The following is a 9497-nucleotide window of genomic DNA, read 5'->3' as shown; positions in this document are numbered from 1 at the left end:
TAGTCCCTGATGCTAAGCCCGTGAAACAAAAGATTCAAAAAATGAATCCTAAGGTGGCTTTGCTTGTTAAGGCTGAGATTGAAAAGTTATTGGAGGCTGGATTTATCCGCCCTATTGATTATTCCCCATGGATTTCAAATATTGTTGCTGTGGCTAAACCAAATAATAAAATAAGAATGTGTACCGATTTCTGGGATTTAAATAAGGCTTCTTTAAAAGATGATTTCCCTCTTCCAAACATTGACATGATAGTTGATTCTACGGCAGGACAGGCCTTATTATCCTTCATGGATGGTTTTTCAGGATACAATCAAATTTTCATTAACCCTCAAGATCAATTCAAAACTACTTTCACCACTCCTTGGGGTACGTTTTGTTGGATAATGATGCCTTTTGGACTTAAAAACGCCGGTGCAACTTATCAACGAGCGATGACCCTTATCTTTCACGATTACATGCATAAGATTCTAGAAGACTATGTTGATGTTGTTTTAGCCAAATCCATTCTTCGCATAGATCATATTAAGATCCTTCGTCAAATCTTTGAAAGGATTCGTAAATATCACATGCGCTTGAATCCCCGAAAATGTGTTTTTGGTGTGGATAGTGGAAAACTATTAGGATTCATAGTTTCGCATCATGGGATTGAGGTGGATACTAAGAAAATAGATGCTATTGTCAACATGCCACCTCCTAGAAATGTGTCTCAACTCAAAAGCTTACAAGGAAAAATTCAAGCTATTCGTAGGTTTGTATCTCAACTTGCGAATCGTACTTTTCCTTTCACTCAACTTCTCAAAAAGAATATCATTTTTCAATGGAATGAGGATTGTCAGCAAGCATTTGAAGATTTAAAAATGTATTTGGCTAATCCTTCTCAACCCTTCCTTCTTTATACAGCGGCTTCCTCTCATGCTCTTGCAGTATTATTGGCACAACATGATAAAGATGGTAAGGAGTGTCCGGTTTATTATATAAGTCGTACCTTACTCGATTATGAGACCCGATATTCTGCGATAGAAAGACAATGCTTGGCCTTGGTGTTTGCGACTCAGAAATTGAGACATTATCTCTTAAATTCAGAAGTCCACGTCATGGTAAAGTTTGATCCGTTGAAGCATCTTTTCTCTAAGACTGATTTATCAGGATGCCTAGTTAAGTGGGTTATGATGTTAACTGAATTTGACCTTAAATTTGTTTCACAAAGAGCAATTAAAGGGCAAGCGTTGACTGATCACTTAGTTGAGGCCCCTTCACCTTTCTCCTTCCCTAACCCTGAGTCTTTTCCTGACGATTTCATCCTTTGTACAGAAAAAGATGAAACTTGGGAGTTATACTTTGATGGCTCTAAGTGTCGTACGGGATCGGGGGCAGGTGTTGTTCTGATTTCTCCTACAAAGAAGTCCATTCCCTTATCTTACCGTCTCAATTTCTTATGTACCAATAACATTGCTGAGTATGAGGCTCTTATAGCAGGAATAAAGGCAGCCTTAGCATTGAATATAAAACACATACATATTTTTGGAGATTCTCAACTGATTATACGACAGGTAACAAGACTGTATCAAGCAAAACAAGACAAGTTATCACAATATAAAGACCTTGTTATCTCTTTGTTACAAAAATTTGATTCTTACACCATAGAACCTGTTCCTCGAAAAGATAATCGACATGTGGATGCAATGGCATGTGTGGCTTCTCTTGTATCTTTAGAGGACCCTGTGGTTGATCTTAAATTTGTTATTCACAACCTTACTTCTCCAGCTATTGTAGATGATTCCAGCCTGGTGACATGTTGTGACTTCGTAGACTCAGATGAATGGTACTCGCATATCGTAAGATACTTGACTGATGGTACCTTTCCTGATTCTGCCAATAGGAACACCAGGGCTAGAGTTCGCAAGTTGTTTGCTAGGTATATCATTCTTTCTAAGGTTCTTTACTGAAGGGGTTATAACGATCTTCTCCTTCGCTGTCTTAACAAATCAGAAATCCCTATTGCTCTTGAAGAGGCGCATTCAGGTGCCTGTGGGGGGCATTTTGGAGGTAAATCCTTGGTTCAAAGATTACTTCGAATGGGATATTATTGGCAAACTATGCAGCAGGATTCTTTTTCATTTGTTAAGAAATGTCATCAATGCCAACAACACAATAATTTGATTCATGCTCCTGCCCAAGAACTTCGTTCTCAAGTAGCTTCTTGGCCTTTCTCTGCATGGGGGTTGGATCTCATCGGTAAAATCTCTCCTCCTTCATCTCAAGGACATGTTTTCATTATAACCGCAACAGATTACTTTACAAAGTGGGTAGAAGCTGTTCCTCTTCGCTCCACTACAGCTGAAGTGATTTGTCGATTTCTTCTAGAAAACATTATTTCTCGATTTGGGATACCTTCCACTATAATCTCTGATAATGGGACATCATTTAAGAATAAAGACGTGAAGCAATTCCTCAAGAAATATCATATCAAACATCAATTTTCTACACCATACTATCCTCAATCAAATGGTCAAGCCGAATCATCCAATAAAATAATCGAACAAATTCTTCGCAAAACTGTGAATAAGCATGGTAAGGATTGGAGTACTCAGCTAATCTATGCTCTTTGGGCCTACCAAACGAGTGTACGAATTGCCACGGGAACTACTCCTTATAATCTTGTTTATGGTGCTGATGCTATCATGCCTTTAGAATTAGAGATTCCATCACTTAGAGTTTCTCTCAAAGGTATAATAGATGATGACTCCTATAGAGAACAAAGACTTCAACAGCTTGAGATGCTCGATGAACAGCGGATAAATGCTCTTGAGCATATTCAAGCGTATCACAAAACTCTACAACGAAACTATAATGATAAGGTTATTCAACGTTCCTTCTCAGTGGGTGACTTAGTGCTCTATGAGAATCAGCGCAATGTGAATGCCTTACCTGAAGAAAAGGGAAAATTCAGTCCTAATTGGCTTGGACCGTATATCGTTATTGAAGATTATGGATCAGGTGCTTACAAAATAGTGGATGTAGACGGTATGCCTCTTAAAGACCCTATAAACGCTATGCACTTGCGTAGATACTATGCTTAATTCCTCATTCCTTATCATTTATCTATTTCCTTTCTCACTTTTTCAAAATTGGATAATATGTTAACATATCTTTGTTAGAGCAAATAGAATTAAATGATGTCTTGTTTAATCTATATTGCTTCGTTCCTGACAAGCATGTTTCTTTAGTTTATGGTTTGTCTTGAATTCATTTATGTAAATTAAAAAAGATTTACATTTTCATTATGTTGACATATTATACAATGTTTTTATGTGTTAAGTTGAATCATGTCATGTTGTGTTTAAATTCAAATTAAATCACATTGGTTATATGATTCGTAGGCTTAATACATACTTTCTTCCTTATCATCAATGTAGTACTTGATTAAATATTTTAATTAAGTCACACATGTATCAATTTAATCATGGCGCATTGAGAAATCAATCACATGGAAATTAAATTCAGAACATACATGTACATCTACCAAATGTATTAACTTTAATCACAATACACATTATTTAGGCATTAAAGATAACACGTTTGAAACAAAGAAGCATGTATATATATATATATATATATATGGATCAATATACAAAGGTAGGTCACTACACATCCAAAATGTGACCTACCCTACATCATAAAATCATCTCCTATCCCTAGGGCTGGTGGCTGGAGAGTGACGACTAGATGCTCCCTCCTGATCCGGCCGTGCAGGTGGACCCATGGGGGTATACCGTGATATAGATCGTGAATGGCTCCGAGAGGAACTCCTATGATCCCTATCCATAAGGATAGCGCGATACGAGGTAGCCTCGGCCTGAGCTGCTGCTAGATCACGCTGTGCTCGCTAAAGGTCCTCTGATAGAGCCCGCTCTCTCTCCCTCGATATCTCTACCTGTACTCGAAATGGGGAAAACAAATCATCATGCCGACCCGCGTTCCCTTGAGGTCTATAAACAACCTGTGAGGAACTAGGGATCTACGCTGTCGTAGAGATATCTGTCACTGCTTGCTGGATCAAGGAGCGCCACTCCTGCACATTAGCTGTAGCAGTAGAATAGATTTTGTGTTATTACCATTTTATATCATCAAAACATCAATCAATCAATCAATTTAAACTTACTATACCTGGATCTCCCTCACGCTAGTAGGGATCGTGATATGGTAGCATCTGTGACTGGGAACTACTAGGCTCCCCACGCTCGAACGATCTGTGCGCGATAGGTGCAGGTCTTCGTAGCGCCTCGTGTTCCCCCTCTTGGGGAATAACGGGAGGATCTAAGGCTATGGTATCATCCCCTGAATGGTGAGGAGCTGCATTTGACTCCTCCTCATCATCTCTATCCTCGTTCTCCTCATCATCATCTCTCTCCTCCTCATCGTCATCCTCGTCCTCCTCCTCCTCTGCACTAGGCTGATCTCCTATAGGCGGATCAGGACCTCCTGCCTCCTCATGATCCTCTCCCTCCTCTAGCTCCTCTGACCTGGATCCCTGATCCTCATCTCGGTCTCCATGCCTCCATGGACCTGGATGGCCTGTCGGGTGATCTGGTGGAAAGATAGGCCCTGGGTATGATCTCACAAACCAGGAATGATACCTGCGCTGTGCCCCGGGGTCTGCAACATAATCAGTGACCACATCCTGATCGGACCCCTCTATATCTGTGATCTTGATATCATCTATCGTTGGTCTCGCTACTGCTCTGGGTCTAGGAAGGACTCACGAGTGTCGAGGGTAGATGGGCACATCAGCTGGGACACACTGCTCTAGCCCGAACTGCCTCTGTACTCGATCGAAGTAGAATGGGACTATGATGTGTGGATATCATCCTCTCAGTAGGCGGTTCCTCTGTAGGCATGCTAACTATCTCTCCATCCCATCCCATCTGTGCATCCGTAGATATGGTCTCCACACGGTCACCTCGGCTGTCAATCTGTCAACTATCACTCTCCAATACAATAGATCTCCAAATCTCCACTCGCTGGTAAGTGGATAAGCAAATAGCCTAGGTCGCTCGCTAGTTGTACTCATCGGATAGCCGACAGGCCTGGTGCATGTAAAGTGCTCAAATATCCACACCTGCAGAAGTGTGCATGTCATCAAGCTACAACCCTGTCCGAAAACATACTCCTCGAGGTCGTGATAGAGATGTGCAAGCATACTCCGACCCCAGGCATATACTCTCCTGTGTCTCTCCATAGCCCTGATGCACCACGTGAGACCCCCATGCATGTGTGTACCTCGCCCATTAGGGCAGACAACTAGTGCAATGATGACTATCATAAGACATCTCATGAGGGGCACCTCTCCTGTAGGATGTAAGAGCCAACTGACCATGATACGACCTCTCGTCTCGCTCGGCATGACTCTCCCTATGCAATATACCTGCTCCCTCTGATGATCCTCTACTGACCGATCGGTTGCATATGTCACGGTAGCTCCTCTGATCGGTAGGCGAAGAATGTGGTACACATCCTCAAGTGTCACCATCATCTCCCCTACTGGAAGCTGGAACGTGCATGTGTCAGGATCCCACCGTTCCATGAATGCCATCAACATCGCGGGATGAAATCGGATGGCCGGCATAAGAATCATAGACCACAAACCTACTATCGACAATGTGTCTCTCTCTGCCTGAGTGAGTCGGGGAATCTGATCTCGCAAACTGCGTAGAATCTGTCCTGCCGTGTGCTCTCTCATATACGGGAGACCCTGCATCACAAAAACATAACTATAATCAGTACTCAATCATCAAAAATCATTCATGCAAAACTGTCGAACATCGTATGCTAACCCTGGCATCTCTCGCCAAGTCCTGATTGGGACCATGGCGCCCTGTCAGGGACCATGGCGCCTTGAAGGGACCATGGCGCCCTCAAGGGACCATGGCGCCCTGTGTGGGACCCACGGTCAGGTTCCAGGGCCCGCAAACGATCACAGAAAGTCAAATGCAGAAAATCAAAAGTCAACGTTCAGTCAACTCACCTCGTCCAGTGGCTTGTCGTCGATCACGGCCTGTCGCATGATCTCAATCCTCATGGGACGCTCCGGTCGTCGTGAAGGCATGATGATGGCTATGTGGGCTCCGCTGCAATGAACAATACTCAGAATCAACAAAGTGACAAATGCAAGTGTCTCTTTCAAGGTATATATGTTCATTCCTTTACATTTACTTTCAAAACCCTAATTTTCCTCTTTCACTCATTTCATCATAACTTGAGTTTGGGAGATGCGATTTTCAAACCGTTTGTTGCGTAGGAATCGTATTTTCGTTCCCCTACTCCCAGGATGTTCCAAAAAGTGCTCTGATGAAGCCTTTTTCAGTGAACATCCCTCATCAACACTCTCTTACATAATTTGTCGTAAGTAAACATGCTACCCTGTTTCACCTCCCTAATAAGCAAGTCGAAACAGGGGGGGCATATAGCTACTCGCAAATTTCATCACCTTCCTTAGTAAGCATTAGGTGATTTTGTGATCTAACGTGTGTTTTGTAGGGTGTGGTTCCTAACTGTGTACTACAGATACTGCTGGGGGCTTCGTCCGACAACTTATGGATATATCCTTTTTCAAATGATGTTTACTTTCTGTACTTTAGCTTGCATATGCACGTAGTACTCATATGACCGCTAAAGTGGGGGCTAAATGTAACGTCATAAATTGTACGTGTAGACACCTAAAATTGTCCAGTCTAATTAAATAAATATTTTATTTATTTAATTATCCAAGCCTAATTCTTCTATTAATTAAATAAATCTTTATTTATTTAATTAATTCATTTATCCTCTTCTAGCCTTATTTCTCATTTAAATAAATACATTTATTTATTTAAATTATCCTTTTCCTAAATTAAATAAATATCTTATTTATTTAATTATCCTACTTCTTCTATTAATTAAATAAATCTTTATTTATTTAATTAATTCATTATCTTTTTCTACACATGACACATGTCATTCATCTCTTAATTCCTACACTACCTACCCCTTTCATTATTTTATTATTTCTTCTACCTACCCTCTAATCATAGCCAACCTCCTTTTACACCTCTCAATCTTATCCCTCCATTTCATATTGTGTCTTCTATTTAAGGAGATGCCTTCTTCATTATCAAACCCTAACTACTTGATCAATTGACTACACTACGATCCTACTGGCAACCACATTCTGTTCTTTGTTGAGCTCTTGTGCATATAAAATCTGAGAGCAAATATATCAAGCAAGATCAATGGAGATAGGAAGAATGGAGATCAAAACCCTATTGGACATGTGATGGTATAATCTTTGTGATTTCTTGTGATTTGCATTGTCTTAGGTAATCTTCATATGTTATGGTGGATCTTTGTTGATTGTTAGGCTAGGGTTTTGTGGTTGAATTCATTTAGCCTTTCAATATTGTTATTATTGTTATCCATTTTCACCATAAACAGTACGCACTTGCTAAAGCAGTACAATTTAACACCTAGTTTAGCACCCGCCTTGGCGCAGTTGCATTTTGCATTGCATTTCCCCTTTAGCACTTAATCAATCAAATTAATTAGGTCTAAAGGTTCTATTTCATCATTTTCCACATCATAAAGTCGGGCCCTTTCATTAAAGCGTGCCCCTTTCATTTTATTCTTCCAATACACTACTTAATCAAAAACCCTAATTAGGCCCTATTCTGAGCTTGGGGGCTTGATTTCGGGGGTCAAAACATCTCGAAATCACCTATAACTTCGGGATTCTCTCTAAAATCATCATATCCGACGGCCCTGAAAATTTGGTGAAAAGTTGTCGGGACCGTGGCGCCCGGAGTGCACACGGTCCCGGACATTTTTCCCAAAATTTTAGGAGCGCGATCCAATCATAAAATAAAGCTTAACCCCAAGAAATTGGCGGGATATTCAATCTCTAGGTCGGCCAAAAGACGAAATTACGACCTAGGGTTTCATACATAAGAGCTCTCTTTCTTCATTTGAAGGGATCCGAATTTTGTTTTCAGGAACCTCATATGCAACGAAAGAGCAGATCTTTGAAGGCTTCAACAACATTCAACATCCCTCTATCAAGCATTTATCAATTCTATTCATTCATTTAGGGCTTGGAAGACATTGAAGAACAATAGGAGATCACCGACTGAAGATTGGCTTGTACTCCTCCCTTGAGGGTTGGGTATGATTTCATGTTGTTTTCATGTCTTCGCATAAGCTTCAATATCTCATTTATTCATGCTTTAGATCACTTTGCATCTTGATTTAGAGCATTCACATTATCATTAACAAGCAATTAGGGTTTACTTTCTAGGTTGCTCTAGTTTGCTTACTTGCATTTTAGATCTTGCACACACACAAGGTCTCCACACACATTACTTTTACAATACAACTTGGCTATTCGTGGAGGTGGAAATCACCGAAGCGGGGGTTTGACTAAGGCAAAACCCTATATAGCCGCCCAAACATCCTTTTTCAGATATAAGTGCAGGTTTCGAGACTCGAACGACGCCGCAGGTTGCAGATCCGAAAAAAGCAGGTCGAGACAGCACCCCACATCAAATTGCAGAGCAGAACACCAGGACAGGGGCGTGGGGTGCCTTGGTCCTGCCAGGACAGGGGCGCTGGGCGCCCTGGTCCCTGGGACAGAGGAGTTGGGCGCCCTGGTCCTCCTGACAGACAGCATTTCAGACAGTTTCCAGAGTGCAAAACAGCAGTTTCAGGTGCAGTTTCAGGTGCAGAATCAGGACAGTGGCGCCCGCGCCCCCATCCCGAACATTTCCACTCAGATTTTGACTCCGGGTACGCATTTGCATTCTTGTCTTATCCTTGTGTTTATAGCTTTCCATTGTTTAAGTTCAATTCTGCAATCTTGTTGTTAGCTCATACTTGCATTTTAGGGTTAGGAATTGAACTTGCATAATCTTACCTTTCAATTACAACGAAGGAATAGAAACCCTAATAGGTAGCCCGTGGCTCTCTCTTTCACAAAAAGAAGTAGCCAATTGTGTGATACCTCTAGGCTCTTTCGTATTCCGTAATGTGTGTCAAAAGGTAGGATTAGGGCATGATAACCTAGTCTCGCTTTTTCCCCCACACAGCTCCCAAGGTCATATCAGGCATTTAATGCTTATTCCCTCTCCTCTCAACCTATCTCACATTGACACTTGTCATCCTGGGATTGGGTTGAAAGCCCTCACATGGATTTCAAATCATTCAATCCTGACCCTTGTTGAGATTACTCAATCTCAACTATCCATTGCTCCATTTTTCCTATAAATAGAGCCCATTTCTTCATAATCCAGATCCTGAAAACTTGTATGCATTTAAGCTATAGGCAATTTAAGAGAGAATTTTAACATAATTAACTCATATATTGTCATTTTGGATAAAATCAATCATTTTAGTATCAATAGCTTAATATTTGCTTCTTTATTTACATTTAGAGCAACATTTCAATCTCAATCCTCCATAAGCATCCATAG

The sequence above is a fragment of the Cryptomeria japonica genome, chromosome 8 (assembly GCF_030272615.1).
Source record: "Cryptomeria japonica chromosome 8, Sugi_1.0, whole genome shotgun sequence".
Taxonomy (NCBI): Eukaryota; Viridiplantae; Streptophyta; class Pinopsida; order Cupressales; family Cupressaceae; genus Cryptomeria; species Cryptomeria japonica.
This window is presented reverse-complemented; position numbering follows the sequence as displayed.